The 23891-nt window shown below is 46.0% G+C and overlaps 1 protein-coding gene across 3 annotated transcripts in view; it reads right to left on the minus strand.

The window, feature by feature from the left end:
* Positions 1-23891, minus strand: part of TMEM132A (transmembrane protein 132A) — a 244442-nt gene that overhangs the window by 171505 nt on the left and 49046 nt on the right. Inside the window, exon 2 of one of the 3 annotated variants that reach the window (XR_011364268.1) lies at positions 11160-11369. The exons of the other annotated variants lie outside the window; for them this stretch is intronic. The gene's annotated coding sequence lies outside the window, so the exon portion shown is untranslated. Of the gene's footprint in view, positions 1-11159; positions 11370-23891 lie in introns of those variants that run through there. 3 annotated transcript variants of the gene reach the window in all.

Consider the following 23891-nt stretch of genomic DNA (forward strand, 5'->3'; position numbering starts at 1 on the left):
CCTGAGGTACTCTCACAGAGTTTGGAGAATTTCACGCCATACCGTCATCTCTTATTGGGACGGTACTGGTGGAAAAGACATGTCTGGGGGGCAGCGTACGCTACGCTACCCCCAGACACGTTACTGGATGATGAGGATGAATGGAGGAAAGAAGGATCCCCCCATTCATCCTCACTGGCTGTTTCGGTGTCGGAGGCAAGAATAACGTATGCGTCCGACGCCGAAAACACCCTGGGGGCCATCTTTATACGGGGACTAGTATATGGGGTACGTAAATGTGTACTGGTGTAGTGTAAAACTTTATTCTATGTAGTGTGGTGCAATGTAGTGTTTTTACGTTTTTTTGACAGCAAGAAAAAAAATATCCCTACGCCAAGAAAGTAGTTGCTGAAAAATGCCGCACTTATCAGCAGACAGTGGCGGCAGGATATAGGGGGGGGGGGGGAAACGCCCCTACGCCAAAAAGGAGGAGTTGCTGAACAGCGGCGCACTTACGTGCGATGCTGATCAGCACTCACGGCGTTAGGGCGCATAAAAAGTAAAAAAAAAAAAAAACGAACAAAAAAAAACACTTTTTTTTTTTTTTTAAACCTAAAGCAACTGATCAGTGAATGATATTCACTGATCCGCCGCTAGGGGGCAGTACAGAGAAGCTGACGAAGACTGCCAAAGATAGGGGCCACGGAAAAGCCCGAAGAGCCGGAAATTGCCGACGGGACCCGACTGAACCCGGAAGTGAAGAGAAGAGGACGCGCAGGACCCGATCGCTGCTCCAGACGCCCAGATCTGGTGAGTATAGTGCACCTACACTATACACACCTGTTCTGCACCCCTCAGCTACCTAGCTACCTACCGGGGACATTGTTTTTTAACGCTTTGATCGCCGTGATAGGCCGGCCAGTACCGGCCGGCCCATCACGGCGATCGCGGGGGTGGCATCGGCGCCATCTTTTCCCCGGACACTAATGGCGATTGGTGCTGTCTCGGACAGCACCAATCGCCAGTGCTTTCTGGGTCACCGATTACCCGGAAAGCTGTTTTCAGCTGCTATCGGGTGATCTGTATTGATCAGCCTATAGCAGCGATCGTCGGCACGGGAGGGGTTAATCACCCCCCGTGCCAAAGAGCAAAGATAGCCTGCTATACATTATAGCAGGCCATCTTCCCCGATCCCTGTGTGTGAACACACAGCGATCGGGGAAACATCGGGCGTAAATTTACAAACATTTGCGCTAAGTACCAGGGCGCGGGGGCGTAAATTTACGCCCGATGTCGTTAAGGGGTTAAGAGCGTTTTGGTTTAAGAACTCAGTTTTTCAAAATTGTGACTTGGTTGAAAAGCATTGCTTTGGTTTAAGAGCTCCCTGTACTGGGTGGGAGGGGTAATGTGGGGGAGTGGCATGGTCCGCATAGTGTGGTTTACAGCACTGTACTCTGACCCAGGAAGTCTCACTCACCTTCCAAATCATAGCGGATCCCCTTCAGACTGGGGCTTGCATCAGGACTGTGGAGGTCATCTCTTTATAGCTGTAACCCATCTCTCCCTGGACAGAGTGCTGCATGTATGTGCCCACATCTGTCCTGCTTACTCCTTTATGCTCCCTGTCATCACTTGTGTTTCCCATCCTCTCCATTCCTACTATAATCTACTTGCACTTACATTCACACTGTATAGAGAGGTTTCTGTCACTGTTCTCCTGCACAGCTCTGTGATTCTTACCTCCTGATTGGTCCATGCTGAACACCCCCCCTCCCCCATTGCTGTCATGTGACCACACAGACCTCTAAGGTTCTACGCTACTGCATTATGGGGATCTATGGGGTATATGAGTGCTATGCTATACTGTACTGTAACTTATAATTATACCACTAATTCCACCCGGATATCAAAAGATCTAAAATTGCCCCAATAACAAATCCGGGTTATATTCAGTCCACCTTAACACATCAACAATTCCACGCATAAATTGTATAAAAAAAACATAATGAAGCTAGTAAACATTAAAAACCAACTACTTTACTACAAAAAAAAAAACAATTTTTGGCAATAATAGAATAGACCAGCAGATGGCAGTATACAAGCAAACTTTATATTTTATGGTTGTATTAACTTATTACTAAGGTAAGAGTGCTTGGCATTCACTAAAGTCTCATACCAATTGCTTAGTGTATCTATTTATCGCTGTCACCCCTCATGGGATTAATAGTTCCAGCACACCAACACCAATGTATACCAAACATAATAAAATCACATCCCAAAGCACTCACCCATATCACTTGATGCTACGTGTCCGCCACCTGATTCCCTGTAACTTATAATATCACATATTCAGCTATTTGTTTCATTTGTTTTACATGTTATTCAGAATAAAATATCATTATTTTTGGGTGTGGAACCAATTTTTTTCATTTCAATGATTTCTTATGGGAAAATTTGCTTTGGTTTAAGAGTGGATTATAAACACAGTCCCAGAACAAATTACGCTCGTAATCCAAGGCACCACTGTGTGTGTCTGTATGTATATATATATATATATATATATATATATATATATATATATGATTAGGGGGCACACTTAGGCCCTATTCCACAGGCTAACTGAGAGGAGCAAATGAGCACTGTCAGCACTCATTTGCTCCTCATTCCTCGCTCGCTGCTGCCGCCGCTATTCCACGTGGCAGCAGCGAGCAGGTGAGTCCGGGAGGGGCTGCCCGGGTGATCGCTAGATCTTCCGGGAAGCCCATAGAGGATAGTGGCGGTCAAACGACGCAACGATCAGCCGACATGAACTCTATTCCAAAGGACGATTATCGGCCAATATCGTTCCGTGGAATAGGGCCTTTAGGGTCTAATTACACAGAAAGATTATCATGCGAAAAATCATTACTTATTTCTTAATTTATTACTTATGGAAAGTTAAACAAATTTCTAATGTACATTAATTATGGGAAATGCACATATAGGGCTATTTCCCTTAATTTAGTAGATCAGGAAGTGTTAGGATTCTCTCAGATACAGTGATGTCACATCAAAAGGTGTAATTCATATGGAGTGTCAAGCAGGGCGTGCTCTATATGTAGAAGTCTATGGGACTTTATTGTTTCTATGGATTTCTATGTAAAGTAGTGTACAGTGCTTTATTGAATGAATACATCTATGGAATACTTTGGGGAGCAAGTGTCCTTGCTCCCCAAAGTATTGCATAAATGTAATCAATCAGTACATTAGGATATCACAGTAAGCCCGTCGATCCGGACTATATACACTGAACTACTGCTCCCATCATCTGCTCATAGTATGAGCAGGTGATGGGAGCAGTAGCTGGGTTATGGCTATCACTTGCCTGCCGCCGGGCGCAGGGGGGAGCCGCTCATCACACAGGAGCGCTCCCCCCTCCCCCTCCTTCCGGGATCCTGGGAACCTCCCCCCTATCCCAGGGCTGACTCCCCGCCTGGCCGCCGCTCTCCCCCCACACATACCGGCTCTCGAAGAATCAGTGCGGACACCAGGATGCATCGGGAGCCTGTATATGAGAGCGGCGGCCAAGCGGAGAGTCAGCCCTGGGATAGGGGGGAGGTTCCCAGGATCCCGGAAGGAGGGGGGAGCGCTCCTGTGTGATGTGCGGCTCCCCCCTGCGCCCGGCAAGTGATGGCCATAACCCAGCTACTGCTCCCATCACCTGCTCATACTATGAGCAGATGATGGGAGCAGTAGTTCAGTGTATATAGTCCGGATCGGCGGGCTGCGGATCGGCGGGCTTACTGTGATATCCTAATGTACTGATTGAATACACTCATGCTATATGGGGAGCAAGGACACTTGCTCCCCAAAGTATTCCATAGATGTATTCATTCAATAAAGCACTGTACACTACTTTACATAGAAATCCATAGAAACAATAAAGTCCCATAGACTTCTACACATAGAGCGCGCCCTGCTGGACACTCCATAGGAATTACACCTTTCATCGTGACATCACTGTATCTGAGAGAATTCTAACACTTCCTGATCTACTAAATTAAGGGAAATAGCCCTATATGTGCATTTCCCATAATTAATGTACATTAGAAGTGATAAAATATAAAAAATTAATTTTGGCCGGACTTCTCCTTTAAGCAATAATCTTTCCATGTGAATGCAGGCAACGATCCAACCACTAAAGAAAATTTGTTCATATGCCATTGATCATGTCTTTTGAGAAGGCCATAAAATCATCAATTGTTCGCTAATTTATGTATGTACATAACGTAATGTATGTACATAACAGGCTTTGCATACTGATGACTTAACCCCTTAACGACATCTAGCGTAAATTTACGCCCTTGCGCCCTGGTACTTAGCGCATCAGGGCGTAAATTTACGCCCGATGTTTCCCCGATCGCTGCGTGTTCACACACAGCGATCGGGGAAGATGGCCTGCTATAAATCATAGCAGGCCATCTTAGCTTCTCGGCACGGGGGTTGGTTAACACCCCCCGTGCTTACGATCGCCGCTATTGGCTAATCAATTCAGATCAGCCAATAGCGGCGATCGGAACCTTTCCGGGTCATCGATGACCCGGAAAAAAAATGGCGGTCGGTGCTGTCCGAGGACGGCACCGACAGCCATTACTGTAAAAAGTAATGGTGGTCACTGTGCCACCGGCCCGATCGCCGATCGCCCGATTCACGGCGATCGGGCCGGTGGCACGGCGATCAGAGTCCCCCAAAATAGTAAATACCTGCTCTGCACCCCTCAGCTAGGTAGCTGAGGGGTCCAGAGCAGGTATTTGTACATTACTCACCTGTCCCGGGGTCCTGATCGGCGTCTTCCGGGTTCGCGGCGTCCTCAGTCTTCTCATTCGGTCTTCGGCTCTTTCCAGCGGTCCCCATCGTCTTTTTTTGGCTCCAGCCTTGTCTTTTTCCGGATTTTGCGCTCTGCTGCCCCCTAGCGGCTGATATGTGTAATACACTTAGCAGCTACAGGGATGTTCAGAATGTAGAAAAAGTTTTTTTTTTCCAAATTTTTTTTTTCTATTTTCCGCACCCTATCGCCGCTGAGTGTTGATCAGCATCGCACGAAAGTGCGCTGCTAATCAGCAACTCCTCCTTTTTGGCGTAGGGTGTTTTTTTTCTATATCCTACTGCCACGGTCTGCTGATAAGTGCCGCACATAAGTGCGGCATTTATCAGCAACGCCTTTGTTGGCGTAGGTTTTTTTTATACTTACTGTAAAAAAAAAAAAACACGTAAAAAACACTACATAACACCACACTACATTGAATAAAGTTTGACACTACACCTCTACATACCCCATATAAAGATGGCCCCCAGGGTGTTTTCGGCGTCAGAGGGATACGTTATTATTGCCTCCGACACCGAAACAGCCAGTGAGGATGAATGGGGGGGATCCTTCTTTCCTCCATTCATCCTCATCATCCTCATCATCCAGTGACGTGTCTGGGGGGTAGCGTAGCGTACGCTGCCCCCCAGAAATGTCTTTTCTGCCAGTACCGTCCCAATAAGAGATGACGGTATGGCGTGAAATTCTACAAACTCTGTGAGCGTACCTCTGGGTACTCTTACAGATTTAGGGTACGTGCACACTGCGGAATGGCGAAGGATAACCCTTTGTGCATTCCGCAGCTGGCACCCGCCGGCGGACTGATGCGGGCGCGCGTCTCCACCCGTGTCATAGACTCCATTCTATGCACAGGCGGATTCCATCGTCCATCCAAAGAATTAATACGTTGGACGGAGAGCGGAATCCGCCCGTGCATAGAATGCAGTCTATGACACGTGTGCCTGCATCACTCCGCCAGCGGGTGCCAACTGCGGAATGCACGAAGGGTTATCTGTCGCGATTCCGCAGTGTGCACGTACCCTTAGAGTGTATGAAGGAAGGGACACCCGAATCCAGCCCCCAGATGCCCCCTCTCCCCCCCCCCCCCCCATCCTCGGAACAAGTGGGAAGATCGTCCGGGAACTGATCTTCCCACTGCTGGATAAAGGTTACCACCTGTACGGGGATAACTTTTATACCAGCACCCCCTCTTCCGGTCCCTCGCTGCCCTGTAGCTTGCGGCACGATCCGAACATATCAGAAGTAGTAATAAAGCCCTAATATTTAGCAGCCATGGAGCGGACCCAGCGCTTCTGGATACGAAGGACCCCGTATCGCACCAGGGCAACATTTTCCAGGTGACGTCCCCCACACTGGAGAAAGGGAGACCCCAGAAGAAGTGCAGAGTGTGGCGTAACAGGGGGATCAGGAAGGACACCATTTACCAGTCTGTCCTGATCACCCCGGCCTCTGCATACTGGATCGCTTCAAGGCGTACCACACGTCATCGGAGTTCTACATTATCTAAATTCTGTCCCTTATTCCTATTTCAGGGGTCACATTGATCCAGGGATTATTCTGATCGCCAATATGGAGTCGGGAAGGAATTTTTCCCCTGTGATGAGGCTACTGTCGTCTGCCTCACGAGGGTTTTTTGCCTTCCTCTGGGTCAACACAGGTTGAATTTGATGGACACCTGTCATTTTCAACCTTATAAACTAATAATTGGCCTAATACCCTCAAATAAATTAGAATTGTCCCTTTTCCCCAGCTAAATAGGTATGGCCGCCATTCCCACTAGAGGATGCCATGATGCAATTACAAAGCCTCTGTGCGGCCAGGACAGTAGAAACCCCCCACAAGTGACCCCATTCTGGAAACTACACCCGATAAGGAATCTAACAAGGGGGGCAGCGGGGATATGGCCCCCTGGTGACGGCCACATTTGGGACGTGAAAATGAAAAAAAATGGTATTTTTTATTTTCTCGGCACATGTTCTACGTAAGTGCCCGTCACCAGTGGGGTCCATATGCTCACTGTACCCCTTGTTAGATTCCTTATGGGGTGTAGTTTCCAGAATGGGGTCACTACTGTCCTGGCAGCACAGGAGCTTTGTAAATGCGACATGGCCTCCATCCTCCATTCCAGCCTCTAAATGGCGCTCTGTCCCTTTGGTGGCTTGCCCTGTGCCCATATGGCACATTATGCCCACATGTGGGGTATTTTCGTACTCAGGGGAAACTACCCTACACGTTTTGTGTTCATTTTCTTTTTTAACCCCTTGTGGAAATAGAAAAAAATCAAGGCTAGACCAACATTTAGTGTAATTTTTGTAAAATTTTTACTCTAAATCATTAATCTTGTCAGGGGCTAAAAGATAAAAAAAAAAACACTAAATGTGTAGCGCAATTTCCTCTGAGTACGGAAATACCCCACATGTGGACATAAAGCGCCATGCGGGTGCAGGGTAAGCCTCCAAAGGGAAGGAGCGCCATTTGGTTTTTGAAGGCTGGATTTGGATGGAATGGATTTCGAGGGGCCATGTTGCATTCAAAAGGCCCCTGTGTTGCCAAGACAGTTGAAACCCCCCACAAGTGACCACATTATGGAAACTACACCCCTCAGGGAATGTAACAAGGGGTGTAGTGAGCATATGGACCCCACTGGTGACGGGCACATATGTGGAACAATGTGGCGTGAAAATGAAATATTACATTTTTTACACTATAATGTTGGTTTAGCCTTGAATTTATCATTTTCACAAGGGGTTAAAAGAGGAAGAAAAAAAACAAAATGTGTAGAGCAATTTCCCCCGAGTCCGTAAATACCCCACATGTGGACATAAAGCGCCATGTGTGCGCAGGGCAAGCCTCCGAAGGGAAGGAGCGCAATTTGGATTTTGGAGGTTGGATTTGGCTAGAATGGATGATAAACGCCATGTCGCATTTACAGAGCCCTCGTGCTGCCAAAACACTGGAAACCCCCCACAAGTGACCCCATTCTGGAAACTGCACCCCTCAGGGAATCTAACAAGGGGTGCAGTGAGGATATGGACCCCTTGATGACGGGCACATTTGTGCCATGAAAGTGAAAAAATGAAAATTTTCCCTTTCACGTCACATTGTTCCACATTTGTGCCTGTCACCAGTGGGGTCCATATGCTCACTGCACCCCTTGTTAGATTCCTTGAGGGGTGTAGTTTCCAGAATGGGGTCACTTGTGGGGGGTTTCCAGTGTCTTGGCAGCACGAGGGCTCTGTAAATGCGACATGGCCCTTGAAATCCATTCCAGTGAAATTCAGCTTCCAAAAGCCAATTGGTGCTCCTTCCCTTTGGAGGCTCGTCCTGCGCCCCCTTGGCACTTTATCGCCACATGTGGGGTATTTCCGTACTCGGGAGAAACTGCGCTACACATTTTGTGTCTTTTTGCCTCTTATCCCTTTAAGAAAATGAAAAATTGAAGGCTAGAACAACGTTTTAGTGTAAAAAATAAATTTTTCTTTTTTCACGCCATATTGTTCGGAAAATCTGTGAAGCACCTGTGGGGTCCAGATGCTCACCGCACCCCTTGTTACATTCCTTGAGGGGTGTAGTTTTCTAAATGGTGTCCCTTTAGGGGTGTTTTTTTAGGTTTTGGCACCCCAGAGCCTCTGCCAACCTGAAGTGGTACGGTCAAAAATGACCAAATATAACGGAGGCATTGAAATTCACTAGGCGCTCCCTTATATCTGAGGCTTGTGGTTGCGTCAAATAGCGCAATAGGGCCAAATATGGGGTATTTCTATAAACTGCGGAAAGGGGCAATAATTACTGGGGTGCATTTCTCTGGTAATAGGTTTATAATTATGAAAAATATTGGATTACAATAAAATCTCTGCACAGAAAATTAAAATTTTCAAATTTCTTACACACTTGGCTTTTATTTCTGTGACTCCCCTAAAGGGTTAAAACACTTTCTGGATATGCTTTTGCAGAGTGTGGGGGGTGCAGTTTCTGAAATGGGGTGCTTTGTGGGGCTTTCTAACATACAGGCCCCTCAAATACACTTTAAACCTGAACAGGTCCCTAAAAATATCTGATTTTGAAATTTTACTGAAAATTTGGAAATTTGCTGCTAATGTTTTAAGCTTCCTATTGTCTAAAAAAAAATGAAAGATTGTTTAATAAATGCTGCCAACATAAATTAGACATGTTGCTAATGCTATTTAATATATAATTTATGTGGTATACCCACTTTCTGTATAAGCAAAAAAGTTTCAAAGTTGGAAAAATGCATTTTTTCAAATTTTTTCACATTTGGGTTTTTTTTCATAAAGATTTGTTATGAGTATCGACTCCAATTTACCAGAAATGTAAAGTACAATATGTCACGAGAAAACAATCTCAGAATCAGCCGGATAGGTAAAAGCATCCCGAAGTTATTAATGAATAAAGTGACATATTCATGGTCATATTCATATTCATCAGTGGTCATATTCATAAATTTTGTCTCTGTCATTAAGGCCATTTCAGGCTCTGTCCTTAAGGGGTTAAAGGGAACCTATCGCATAAAAAAATGTCTCTAAAGATAGGGAAATGTGCTGATACATCAAACAGCACACTTCCCAAACACGTTCCTATTCCCTGCGTCCCTGCAAAGTTGTAAACAATTTTATAAATTGGCGTGCCACATGTAAATCACCCCCAACTAGTAATCTGGTGCGCCTTCCCTCCCAACGGTCTCATCACCCCGCACCTGTGCAGTACAGCACAGAACGGACTCTCTGTACTGCACATAAGCGACATGTGGTGTATATAGGCACGCTGACGTGAGGGAAGGCACGCCTCTGTTTGACGTCACTGCACTGCTGCTGTTTAAATAACGCCCCTCAAGCCCAAGGTACAGTAACCACATGCAAACAGCCCACCACCCAGTTGACTAGTTGGGGGTGATTTACATATGGCCCGCCAATTTATAAAAGTTTACAACTTTTACTGTGCAGGGACACAGGGGATAGGGACATGTATGGGCAGTGTGCTGGGTGATGTATGTATCAGCACATTTCCCTAGCTTAATAGGAATTTTTGGTGACTGGTTCCCTTTAAAGTGTCACTTTCATTTCACAAACACTCACACCCAGACCGATCAAAACTATGACATGTCAAAAGTTTAGTGAAATGACAGTGACACTTTAAGGTCCCCCATACTCTCAAGACTATTGTTTGCCCCCCCCCCCCCCCCAATAGCTGCATGGGTTGGCGAGATGGAATTTTTCTACCATATGTATCGTCTGATGGCAGAGTAACATAGCCGGGAAGACATGGTGAAACGTACTTGGTTCTTCTATACTGCTTTCAAAACATAGCGCTATTTTTGCTCAGTGGCTGTCTTAAGGTGGCAATATACCTTCAATAACTGAAGGTATATGATTAACTCCCTCTGCCCACCACCTGTATTCAACATACGCAGGAACATTTGGCATGGCGATCTGACAGCGGCTTATCTCTCCGTGAACAAAGAGGCCAGGCAGTGATTCTCCCTCATGCCCAACTTCAATCACCACTGACATCATCTATTAGTAAATAAAATGCATAAGTATAGAAGCTGTATGCTCACTGCAGTGGGGAGTGCAGACACATAAGACAGTACAAATGAGATCATAATATGAACAAGTAAATGGTATAAGCACTCAAAATACATTAGGAAGAAATCAATAATTTACATACTAGTGTTTGTTGTGAGCCAGCTTGGGAGGAGGGAGTAAGCCATACATGCACTAAGACGCCGCATGCGGTGATCTCATGCTGACAACGCAGGAGAGAATCAGTGTGGAATGTCTATGTCACCGCCAATAAGCATCGGGGAGTGGACCAGGCACAGTAAACACAAACACGCTGTCAGATCGGACCTGTCAGCGTGTTGTGAGGAGCCAGAGAGACAGAAGCACGATATGTAGAGGTACAGAGCACAGAAAGACTCTGCTATGATAAAATCTGTATCGATGTAAGGCAATTTAGGTAATGAATAGAAAAGATACATTTAGAAAAAAAGAAACACCAGTGGTACACCTAGTGAGGAGGACCCGACATTGTGGGTCTGCACCTACAATGGTGCATGGGGCATAATTGCAAATATAAGAGAGTGTGTGACATTGATATGTCACTCGGGAGAACGTACAGCTATGGGAAAAGGGACATGACAAAAAATTGTCACGTGGGGGGGGGGGGCAAGATAGACACTCACTATATGTATATATAACGGAGGTAGATAATATCAGCAAGACCAAGGTATTGTGCATAACCACAAGTATTGAAAACCTGTTGACGTAACCATATAAAAAAATACCAAACCACCATATTCTATTCAAGGGTATTTATTAGGGATACTAAAGGTATACCAAACATGTGCGGTGAGAACATAAAGTACAGAGAACAGAATCCAGACATCTACAACATAAAGTACAGGGAGAAGAATGGAGATCCATGGAGAAAAGATGGCATGTCGATGTAATGTGGGGTGAGGATTTTCCCAAATATGGCTGGTTGTGGAGATACATCCATAGCGGACCTGAGAAAAAAAATTGAATTAAATTGGAACCAAGGAGCATAAATGTGCATCAAAAGGGTGGGGTAAGGGGATAAGGAGGTGGAGGGGGGCTCACAAACACATGGACAAATCACTATTATTTAACATAGAGAGCACTTTAAACAATTTAAATTATACTGATAAGTTGTAATAGAGGCTACAGGTGTCACTTACTCAATCCAGGGTTCAATATGTGGTCACAAAGTGTTAGAAGTTCCATTTTAGTTCCATATTCAAGCCTTTAGGACAGGGGTGGGGAACCTTTTCCATGTCGAGGGCCGGTCGGGCATTAATAAAATCATTCGAGGGCCGCATACCGTGCGCGGCAGTTAGTAGCGGGGGTTTGCAGCACCCAGGACAAGGCATAGTATTGTTCCCCTAGTGCCCCTGCTATTGTAGTTAACCCCCAGTGATGCCCCTTGTAGTCTAGTTAACCCCCAAGTCATGTCCCTGATAGCCTAGTTAACCCCATCAGGCATGTCCCTGGTAGCCTAGTTATTCCCCCCCATCAGTCATGTCTCTGGTAGCCTAGTTGTCCCCCCCATCAGTCATGTCCCTGGTAGCCTAGTTGTCCCCCCCCCATCAGTCATGTCCCTGGTAGCCTAGTTATTCCCCCCCCCCCCCCCATCAGTCATGTCCCTGGTAGCCTAGTTATTCCCCCCCCATCAGTCATGTCTCTGGTAGCCTAGTTGTCTCCCCCATCAGTCATGTCCCTGGTGGCCTAGTTATCCCCCCATCAGTCATGTCCCTGGTAGCCTAGTTGTCCCCCCCATCAGTCATGTCCCTGGTAGCCTAGTTGTCCCCCCCCCCCATCAGTCATGTCCCTGGTAGCCTAGTTGTCCCCCCCCCCCCCATCAGTCATGTCCCTGGTAGCCTAGTTGTCCCCCCCCCCATCAGTCATGTCCCTGGTAGCCTAGTTGTCCCCCCCCCCATCAGTCATGTCCCTGGTAGCCTAGTTGTCCCCCCCCCCCCCATCAGTCATGTCCCTGGTAGCCTAGTTGTCCCCCCCCATCAGTCATGTCCCTGGTAGCCTAGTTGTCCCCCCCCCATCAGTCATGTCCCTGGTAGCCTAGTTGCCCCCCCCCCATCAGTCATGTCCCTGGTAGCCTAGTTGTCCCCCCATCAGTCATGTCCCTGGTAGCCTAGTTGTCCCCCCATCAGTCATGTCCCTGGTAGCCTAGTTATCCCCCCCATCAGTCATGTCCCTGGTAGCCTAGTTGTCCCCCCCCATCAGTCATGTCCCTGGGATCCTAGTTAACCCCCAAATAAAAAAATAAACATCCCACTCACCTTACCTCCGCTCCCACGCAGTCCAGGTCCTCTTCTGTCCCAGGTCCTCTGTGCCGGTCTTCTCCTGCAGGCGGCGCGCGATGAAATGACGTCATCGCGCGCGGCCCGCAAGAGACTAAAGACACGCGCCGCTCTGCTGGGGAAGAAGCCGGCACAGACAGCATCCTCCGGTGTCCGCCAGCTGTCACAGACACCGGAGGATGCGGTGTATGCCGGCTTCTTCCCCAGCAGAGCGGCGAGCATCACAGGGGAGCTGCGGGCCGCGGGCCGCATCGGGAGGTCTCAGGGGCCGGATGCGGCCCGCGGGCCGGAGGTTCCCCACCCCTGCTTTAGGATGTAAAGTGTCCAATGTTACAAAGTATTTGGCTTCCTTCTTATTCAGTATCCTGTCTGTCCCTACCTATCCGTAGAGGTGAAACATGATCAGTTATCTTTTATTGCAATTGACATATAATAGTTTGAGCCTCAGAGATGGTAAATTCCAGGGCTGTGGAGTCGGTAAGCCACAGCTCCGACTCCCAACTCCGACTTAGACTCCTGAATTTTATCAGGACCGACTCCAACTCCTGCTCCTTCATAAATGGCCAGTCATATACCAGGGGAGTTATCTATCACACTGGCTCAGCAGCTTCTACATGTATTACATGATCCTGTGGCGACTTCTGAAACATACAAAGGAAGCTTCTCTTGTGTGTGCAGTGGATGCAGCCAGTCTCCAGCCTCCATGTCCAGAACAACTCAGAACTAGACTAGATGGAGCAGGTGATCTTTTCCTGCTGACAGTCTTCTTCAGTATGTTTCTAAGTAAATATTCACCATACTTAAAGAAACACTGCTAACAATGCCAGATACCTGTGAAATAGAGGTCAGCCATAGTGATATACAGGGGGTCACATATAGTGATATAGAGAGGGGTTACACAGTGATATAAAAGGTCACTGTGGGGGCACGCAATAGCACGCGCACACACACACACACACACACACACACACACACACACACACACAGCCTGCTGCAGCCATAGCATACACACACACCCACCCACAAAGCCTGCTGCAGCTATAGCACACACAGCCTGCTGCAGCCATAGCACACACACACACACAGCCTGCTGCAGCCATAGCACACGCACACACACACACAGCCTGCTGCAGCCATAGCACACACACACACACACACACACAGCCTGCTGCAGCCATAGCACACACACACAAACACAGCCTGCTTCAGCCATACCGCAAACACACAGCCTGCTTCAGCCATAGCGCACACACACAGCCTGCTTCAGCCATAGCACACACACACACACAGCCTGCTTCAGCCATAGCACACACACACACACACACACACACAGCCTGCTTCAGCCATAGCACACACACACACACACACACAGCCTGCTTCAGCCATAGCACACACACACACACAGCCTGCTTCAGCCATAGCACACACACACACACACAGCCTGCTTCAGCCATAGCACACACACACACAGCCTGCTTCAGCCATAGCACACACACACACAGCCTGCTTCAGCCATAGCACACACACACACACACACACAGCCTGCTTCAGCCATAGCACACACACACACAGCCTGCTTCAGCCATAGCACACACACACACAGCCTGCTTCAGCCATAGCACACACACACAGCCTGCTTCAGCCATAGCACACACACACACAGCCTGCTTCAGCCATAGCACACACACACACAGCCTGCTTCAGCCATAGCACACATACAGCCTGCTGCAGCCATAGCGCACACACACACACACACAGTCTGCTTCAGCCATAGCACACATACACACAGCCTGCTGCAGCCATAGCACACACAAATCCTGCTGTAGTCATAGCACACACACACACACACACACACAGCTGCAGCCATAGAACACTGAAGAAAAACACACACACACAGCCTGCTGCAGCCATAGCGCACACACACACAGCTGCAGCCATAGAACACTGAAGAAAAACACACAATTTTCTCCCAGAGAGAAAACACACTGAGGACAGAGGTTACAGCTACACTACTTATGTCTTCTCCCCCTCCTCTATATCAGTGCTTCTCAAACTTTTTCTACTGGAGCCTCACCCAACAGACCAAGGCAATGCCTGGGCCTCACCAGACTGACCAAGAGGGTGCCTGGGCCTCACCATCTGTGGTGAAAGCTGATTTAAAAGCTGAAAATACTGCTAGGGCTACCTTCCACCTGTCTCCCAAGCTCTATATACTAATAAAGTATCAATAAATTAATAATGTTGCTAAAAAGGAGATTTTTGCAAGCAGCAAAAGGACTGTGCAGATCATAGTTACTTCTGTGAAAACTGTCTCCCCAGCTATGCCTCACCAACAACTAGGGGGCGCCTCACTGGTGAGGCCCGCCTCACAGTTTGAGAAGCACTGCTCTATATTACACAGGATATCTTCATATTACACTGCTGCTCATATGCAACCATCCAGCATCCAGGAAGAGAACAGCACAGATCTCCCCCCACACAATGGACAAACTGCCAAATAGTGACCAACAACTTTTCCATGACCACCCTTATGTAATAGGGCCAGTGTCCTATTAGAATGTTGCTCATAATATATATTCATGAGCAAAACTTGTAAAATTAATATCAAAATTAAATTCTACATTTTTTTAAAGCTGGAGTCGGAACATTTTTTTCCAACTCCGACTCTGACTCCAGCCAAAACTAGCTTCCGACTCCCACTCCACGACTCAGACTCCACAGCCCTGGTAAATTCAGCATATTCTTGCAAATTGAGCACTTGTGCTTACTGATCCTTATTTTGGCCTCCATATTAGTTGCCCACACAGCCAAGTGCAGGTGCTGAGGTAAACAATTTACTGACACAAAAGGTGTCAATATGCGAAGAAGGTCTGGAGAATCTGGAGGGGTGTCCTGGATAAGTTTACAGTGGTTGGCAATAAGCTGAGGAGGATACCCTCTCTGTGTAAGGGCCATATTACACAGAACTATAAATCGTCAAAGTATAGTTCCATGTAATTATTATTATCATCGGCTGATCATGTGTTTAGGTCCGGACCTAAAATCATTAGTTACTGACTACGTGTAATAGGGATGCGCGGCCGACGGCTAACAATGAATAAACTGTTAAAAGATTACCCCTCCACACTCCCAGTTTTGTCCTGGCCTCTGCTTTCACTTCCAGCGCCGCGGCCAATGATTGGCTGGTGGCCTGTCAGCTCAGACAGGTTGCTCTGAAACTATAGCCTGGGAGTGAAAGCAGAGGGCAGGAAAAGACCAGGAGTGTGGAGAGGTAATGTATAACAGATTAGGCCAAGGGCTGCACAGACATAGCTAAAGACTGGCGCTCATTGACTGAGCCTATCTAGTAGATCGGTGCCCATTTACATTATTGATCGGACTGCCACCGGCCAGTCTCATAGGTCCCTAAATTTGTGGCACTTATCGTCTAGTCGTTTGTCCACCCTGTCTGGATCACTGAATATTCTCTTAACCCTATGTAGTTGGGACCAGGTGAGTGATTTGTCTATGCTTTTAGGATGATTGCTATCGTAAGTGAGTAAATTGTTCTGATCAGAAGGTTTAGTGAAAAGGTCCCTAGTTTGTTGCCCTGTTTGTATACCAAGGGGTCTAGAAATTGTAGTTCTTGGGTGGAATGTACCAATGTCTGGCCAAAACTATTTTTTAATGCTATTACTTACGGAAAGTTAGACAAATTTCTAATGTACATTAATTATGGGAAATGCACATATAGGGCTATTTCCCTTAAATTAGTAGATCAGGGAGACTTCAGATTCTCTAAAAAAAAAAAAAAAAAAAAAAGAAGAGGGGGTGTAATTACAATGGAACGCCAGCAGGGGCGCACTATATATATAAGTCAATGAGCACCATTGACTTTTATATATAGTGCGCCCCTACTGGACACTCCATTGTAATTACAATGGATGTGTATGTAAATGTAATATAGTATACAGTGTTTTTGATTGAATACATTTATGGAATACTTTGGGGAGCAAGTGTCCTCCGTACATAACTGTAACCAGCCGAACCGCTGCCCGCCACTACCGAACGCCCGCCGCTCTGGACTAGACTCAACTACTACTCTCATGGTGATGGGAGAGTAGTAGCTGGGTTATATCGCCACCGTCAACGCTGATCCTGCTGCTGATGGGCGCAGGGGGAGCCACTCATCACTGTGCAGCTATCATCCCCCTCCGGCCAAACTTCACACTATGTGATGGCTGACTCCCGGCCACAGCTCTCCAAACACACACGGGCCGGGGACGCCATGAAGCAACGGGAGCCGGCACGTGTGATCAGAGAGCAGTGGCCGGGCGGGGAGTCAGCCATCAAATAGTGTAAAGTTTGGCCGGAGGAGGAGGGGATGATAGCTGCACAGTGATGAGCGGCTCCCCCTGCGTCCATCAGCAGCAGCGGCATAATAACGCAGCTACTACTCTCCCATCACCATGAGAGTAATAGTTGAGTGTAGTCCAGAGCGGCGGCGTTCGGCAGGGGCGGTTCGGCAGGCTTATTGTTATGTACTGATTGAATACATTTATGGAATACTTTGGGGAGCAAGGACACTTGCTCCCCAAAGTATTCCATAAATGTATTCAATCAAAAACACTGTATACTGTATTACATGTACATACACATCCATTGTAATTACAATGGAGTGTCCAGCAGGGGAGCACTATATATAGAAGTCAATGGTACTCATTGACTTCTATATATAGTGCGCCCCTGCTGGACACTCCATTGTAATTACACCCCTAGTTCGTGAGGTCATCTCTTTTTAGAGACTCTAAAGTCTTCCTGATCTACTAAATTAAGGGAAATAGCCCTATATGTGCATTTCCCATAATTAATGTACATTAGAAATTTGTCTAACTTTCCGTAAGTAATAACATATTAAAAAATAGTTTTGGCCAGAGTTGTCCTTTAACTGTTGATGTAGTTTTGGAAAGGAGGAAGGAGGAAGATGGAAGGAGGAAAGGAGGAAGATGTCATCAATATACCGGCACCAGCAGGTGGCATGTGACACGTAGGCAGAGGGGTAGATGTTGGTCTCCTCAAAGAAAGAGATTTTATATATATATATATATATATATATATATATATATATATATATCTTACCGTAGTCTCATAGACTGTGACACCAGTTATAGCAGAAGAGTGCTAACAGGCTGTATTGTACCTCACCTAAAGACATAGAAATATATATATATCTATATCTATTTGCTAATGTAGACATGACATAGAGCCCACTGCGATCCTGCGGCTCTGTCTATAAAAGGTCCCCCCCAATTTTTTTTTTTTTTTAAAGCGTTCTAGTATGGAAGTGAGAAGAGTTACCACAAATCTTTGACACTTAGGTGACATAGATGAATAAATCAAAGAATGTTGTATGGCTACTAGTCCTAAGGCAGGTTCACTGGACGTATATAGAGAAAAAACATCAAAAGATGCTAAAATGTTGTGTCCCGTACAAAGCTACGGAGTAGGCTGTCTACAAAGATAGCTGAATGGCTGAAGAGAGACTCCCCTTCCTGAGACAATGGGGCAGCCTGAAAGGGGGGGGGGGGGGGGGCACGTAGGTTCTTTTGGATCTTAGGTAATGTGTACAACACAGGAGTAATGGGATGTGTTAGGAAAAGATAGTTAACTTGTCATCAATGATGTTGTCATCCTGTGCTGTATCTATCAGAGTCTTGAATTTTATGCTGTATGCCCGTGTAGGGTCCTGGGACAGTTTCTTATAGACATAGGTGTCTGGCAATTGTCCCCTTATGAATGAATGTATTTGGTTTGTAATTTTTAGCCCCTACTAAAATGAGCAATTTTCCATGTCTCAACTGTGCAGCATGCAGTAATATGTCAAATAGCAATAGGTTCACTCAAACTGGACATATTTTTACATCACAAACCAGTACACCTGCACATCGGACCTGCCCTTGTGGCCTTGTCTATGTAGGCGACACTACTATAAAAGCCAAAACGCAGATGAGTAAGCACAAGAGCATGATTTGATCATGTTCCACCTTTATGGAGAGGGACAGACAGGACCCTGAATGAGAAGGAAGCCAAATAGATTTTAACATTATTCACTTACATTCTAAAGGCTTGGATATGGAACTTCTAACTCTTTGTGACCACATGTTGAACCCTGGATTGAGTAGGTGACACCTGTAGCCTCTATTACTTATCAGTATAGTTTGTTTTTTTAAAGTGCTCTCTATGTTCTCTACAGTGATTTGTCCATGTGTTTGTGACCCCCTCCTTTCCCATCCCCTTACCCCACCCTTTTGATGCACATTTAATTTAATTCTGTTATTTTTATCAGGTCCACTAAGGATGTATCTACACAACCAGGGTCTGGGAAAATCGCAACCATATTTGGGAAAATCCTCACCCCACATTACATCGACATGCCATCTTTTCTCCATGGATCTCGATTCTTCTCCATGTACCTTATGTTACAGATCTCTGGATTCTGTTTTCTGTACTTTATGTTTATTCTGCACGTTTGGTACACCTTTAGTATCCCTAATAAATACCCTTGAATAGAATATAGTGTTTGGCATTTTTATCAATAAACCAGCTTAAGGCCCTATTCCACGGAACGATTATCGGGCGTTACGGGCGATAATGGTTCCGTGGAATAGGAAGCAACGATCAGCCGACATCATTCATCATGAAGTTGAAGATCTGCTGCCGTCGCTCCGTGGAATAGGAATGTTGGCAGCAGACGGCCACTATATGCTATGGGCTGCCTGGACGATCAGCGATACCAGAATAAAAGCTTTTTTTTTTTTTTTTTACATAAATACTGGCAGCCAAACGGACCCCCATAAAATGATACAGTCGGTTGGCGGGTACTGGAGAGTTAGGTTAGGTTCACACTGCATTTTCAGCATCCGTTTAACGGATCAGTTTTTTCCAAAAAACGGATTGCAAAAAACGGATGCATTTGTGTGCATCTGTTTTTGATCCGTTTTTCCATTGACTTCCATTATAAAAAAAAAAAAAAAAAAGGGATGCGTTTTGTTTTTTTTACGCACAATAAAGTACTGTTGACACTGTTGACTTACCAGGGGCTCCCATAAAATGATATGCAAAGTTAGAAATTACTGGTGATTAACTTTCCCAAACTGAACAGCAAATATTGCAGCAATCAATGGAAAAAGTGCACACTAGCACACTTAAAGTGCCACTCTCGTTATAACTATAAATTAACAGTAGAGTGGTACCTTGGTTTAAGAGTAACTTGGATTAAGAGGATTTGCAAGAAGAGCTCACAGTTTTTCAAAATTGTAACTAGGATTAAGAGCATTGCTTTGGTTTAAGAGCTCCCTGTACTAGGTAAGAGCTGGAGTGCAAGAGTCTGCATAGTGGGGTCTACAGCACTGTACTCTGACCCAGGTTACAGCTTACATCAGGGGCCAGGACTGTGGAGGTAATCTCTTCATAGCTGTAACTCCTCTCACCCTGGACAGAGTGCTGCATTTATGTGCCCACATATGCCCTGCTCACTCCTTCAGCTCCCTGCAGTCTCTGTCAGCCCTTGTGTTTCCCATCCTCTCCATCCCTGCTATAATGTGCCTGCACTTACACTCAGCTATATACGTTGCTGTACATAAAGTTTCTGTCACAGTCCTCCTGCACAGCTCTGTGATTCTAACTTTCTGATTGATCCATGCTAACACATACCTCTTTCCCACTGCTGTCCTGGGACCATACAGACCTCTGTCAGCAGCCCTGCTTCTCTATTCTAGCCTATTGTACTACCCTACTGCATTATGGGGATCTGCAGTTCCATCCTGTATCTACAAACGGCTGCTGTTTTTTCAGGTTTATGCCCTTACTATACATTATACACCACATGCTGATTACTATACTGTACAGTAACTTATAATATAACATATTCAGCTGTTTATTATTGTTTGCTTCATCTGTTCCACATGTTATTCCGAATTAAAAAAAAATATCCTTTTTGGGGTATGGAAGCAATTGTCTGAATTTCAGTGATTTCTTATGGGAAAATTTGCTTTGGTTCAAGAGTGGATTTGAATTACAAGCATGGTCCCAGAACGAATTATGCTCATAATCCAAGGCACCACTGTATATGTGAAATAAAGAAAGTTTTCAATTGCATTCATTATTTTTATCAAGCTGTAGAACAAAGCTATACTTATCCAGGTCCTGTCTCCTGAAACCAGCTTTTTAGTTTTGTGCTGGTTGGAAAAAAAAAAAAGAAACTAAACACATAGGGGGAGATTTATCAAACATAATGTAAAGTGAAACTGGCTCAGTTGCCTCTAGCAACCAATCAGAATTCCACCTTTCATTTTCCTATGAGTCTGTGAGGAATGAAAGGTAGAATCTGATTGGTTGCTAGAGGCAACTGAGCCAGTTTCACTTTACACCATGTTTGATAAATCTCCACCATAAAGTCCTGGCCAGTACAGAGTGCATGGATCAATGTGTTCATCAATCAAATGACTGCTTTCTCTGTGAGCGCTCAGATAACCTAGGAAACTCAGGACTTCCTGTGTTTTCCATGATAATTAAAAAAAAAAAAATAATGAATGTAAATTGCAAACCTGCTTTATATCACATATACTATTGATTTAGACTTTGAAAGGTATAACAACATTTGCACTTTAAAAGTACACTACTGCACTCAGGGAGGTGGGATGGAGGTCACTTACCTCTCCGGTTCCAGCGCCAGGTCCCGGATTGTGGCGCCCTGTACCGAGGAAGAGGCCGCAGGATGGGGGTACAGGGCGCCGCGATCCGGGACCCGGCGCTGGAACTAGGGAGGTAAGTGACCTCTGCCATCCATAACCACCCCCTCCCCGGCCATATCTAAAAAATACGGCTGGGCCGGAGTACCCCTTTAAGTGCTCTGTGTACTGGGTGGGAGTGGGGGAGGGGCAGGGGCAGGGTCTGCATATGTGGTCTACAGCCCTGTACTCTGACCCAGGAAGTCCCTCACGTTCCAAATCATAGCAGATCCAGTTCAGGCTGGGGCTTGCATCAGGGGAAAGGACTGTGGAGGTAATCTCTTCATAGCTGTAACCCCTCTCTCCCCGGACAGAGTGCCTGCATGTATGTGCCCACATCTGCCCTGCTCATTTCTTCATACTCCCTGCAGTCTCTGTCAGCCCTTGTGTTTCCCATCTTCTCCATTCCTGATATAATGTGCCTGCACTCACACGCACCTATACACACTGCTGCTATAATGTGCCTGCACTTACGCTCAGCCATTCACACTGCTGTATATAGTCTCTGTCTCTGTCCTACTGCACAGCTCTGTGATTCTCACACTTCCTGGTCCATGCTAAAAACACACCTCTTCCCCATTGCTGTCATGTGACCACACAGACCTCTGACAGAAGCCATGCTTCTCTATTCTAGGCTGTTGTACTATGCTACTGCATTATGGGGATCTGCATCTCCTAATCTCTGTTTACAAACTGCTGCTGTTTTTTTCAGGTTTATGCCCTTACTATACATTATACTCCACATGCTGATTGCTATACTGTGCAATAACTTTTATTCACAATAAAAAAAAAAAAAAGCATTATTTTGGGGTGTGGAACCAATTGTCTGCATATCAGTGATTACTTATGGGAAAATTTGCTTTGGTTTAACAGCATATTTGAATTACAAGCATGGACCCGGAACAAATTATGCTTGTAATCCAAAGCACCACTGTATTTAAAAGGCCATATCTTTTTTTTGCCAGCAAAAGTAGTGGTCTACCATGGATGCCCATGCCTAAAAGCTGATCAAGGAAGCAACATAAATGAGTTTGGTATAACCACAAGAGATCTGGATATCTTAAAGGACAACTCCGGCGAAAAATTTTTTTGGCTTATTTAACACACATTACAAAGTTATATAACTTTGTAATGTGGTTAAATACCTGGTCTGGCCCCCTTCCCCCACTTTCCGACCCCCCACCCCGGAAGTTAAAGTATATATACATTACCTATTACGGTCGTCACTGTCCTCTTCTCTGGTGTCGAGTGACGTCAGAGCTGGGGGGCGGTCCGAGTCTTCTTCCTCTTCGGCGTCTTCATTGAGAGTGAATGGGAGAGAAAAGGCTGCTGGTGCACATGCGCACCAGCAGCCTTTTCATTGGCTGGAGCGCATCACATGGCTTCCAGCTTGCTCAGCCCTGATTGGCTGAGCTTGCTGGAAGCCATGTGATGCGCTCCAGCCAATGAAAAGGCTGCCGGTGCGCAAGCGCGCTGGCAGCCTTTTCTCTCTCATGGACCCGGAAGCGAGAGACATTGCTGGACGGCGGACGCAGGTGACGGTGAGGCGGACGGCGGGCGAATGGAGTGGCGATCGTCACCGGAGGGATGGTGAGTATGGTGTCTGTGGGTTTTTTTTTGGGGGGGGGGGGGTCCCGCCGGAGTTGTCTTTTAATTGTAACATAGATGCTAAAGTGTAAGAGCCCTAAGACTTGAGAAATAATCTGCCAAATCAGGAATATTCGGCAGAATAATCGCCCCAAGCAATCAGCCAAAGAAACCATCATCAGCTGATCGCTGTCTTTTAACACATTTAAAATTCATCAGCCACCGGGCACGCATCGCTAGGAGTAATGGCAATGAGTAAAAGTGACTGTACCACCAGGCCCAGGCTGAAGCACTGGAGATGGGCCGATCCACCTTTAGTGGGAGGAAACCCCAGCCCCTCTATGACGTGACTCCATTAGAATCAATGGAACCCTATCATAGAGGGGCAGGGGTTTCCTCCCACTAAGGGTGGCTCGGCCCGCCTCCAGTGCTTCAGCCTGGGCCTGGTGGTACAGTCACTTTAAGGTCCATTTACACAGAAACATTATCTGACAGATTATCTGCCAAAGATTTGAAGCCAAAGCCAGTAATGGATTTGAAAAGAGGAGAAATCTCAGGCTTTCCTTTATGACCTGATCTCTGTTTATAGTCAGTTTCTAGCTTTGGCTTCAAATCTTTTGCAGATAATCTTTCTGTGTAAATGGACCTTAAAGTGACTGTACCACCAGGCCCAGGCTGAAGCAGGCTGTGGAGTCAGTAATGGTGCGTTTTTAAAAATGGTGCGGATTTAAAAAGAGTATAGATCCCAGTCTTTTCTTTATGATCTGTTTCCGGTTTATAGTCTGTTCCTGGCTTTGGCTTCAAAGATGTGTCAGATAAATCTCGCTGTGTAAACGCA

Source organism: Dendropsophus ebraccatus, chromosome 8, assembly GCF_027789765.1.
Source record: "Dendropsophus ebraccatus isolate aDenEbr1 chromosome 8, aDenEbr1.pat, whole genome shotgun sequence".
NCBI lineage: Eukaryota > Metazoa > Chordata > Amphibia > Anura > Hylidae > Dendropsophus > Dendropsophus ebraccatus.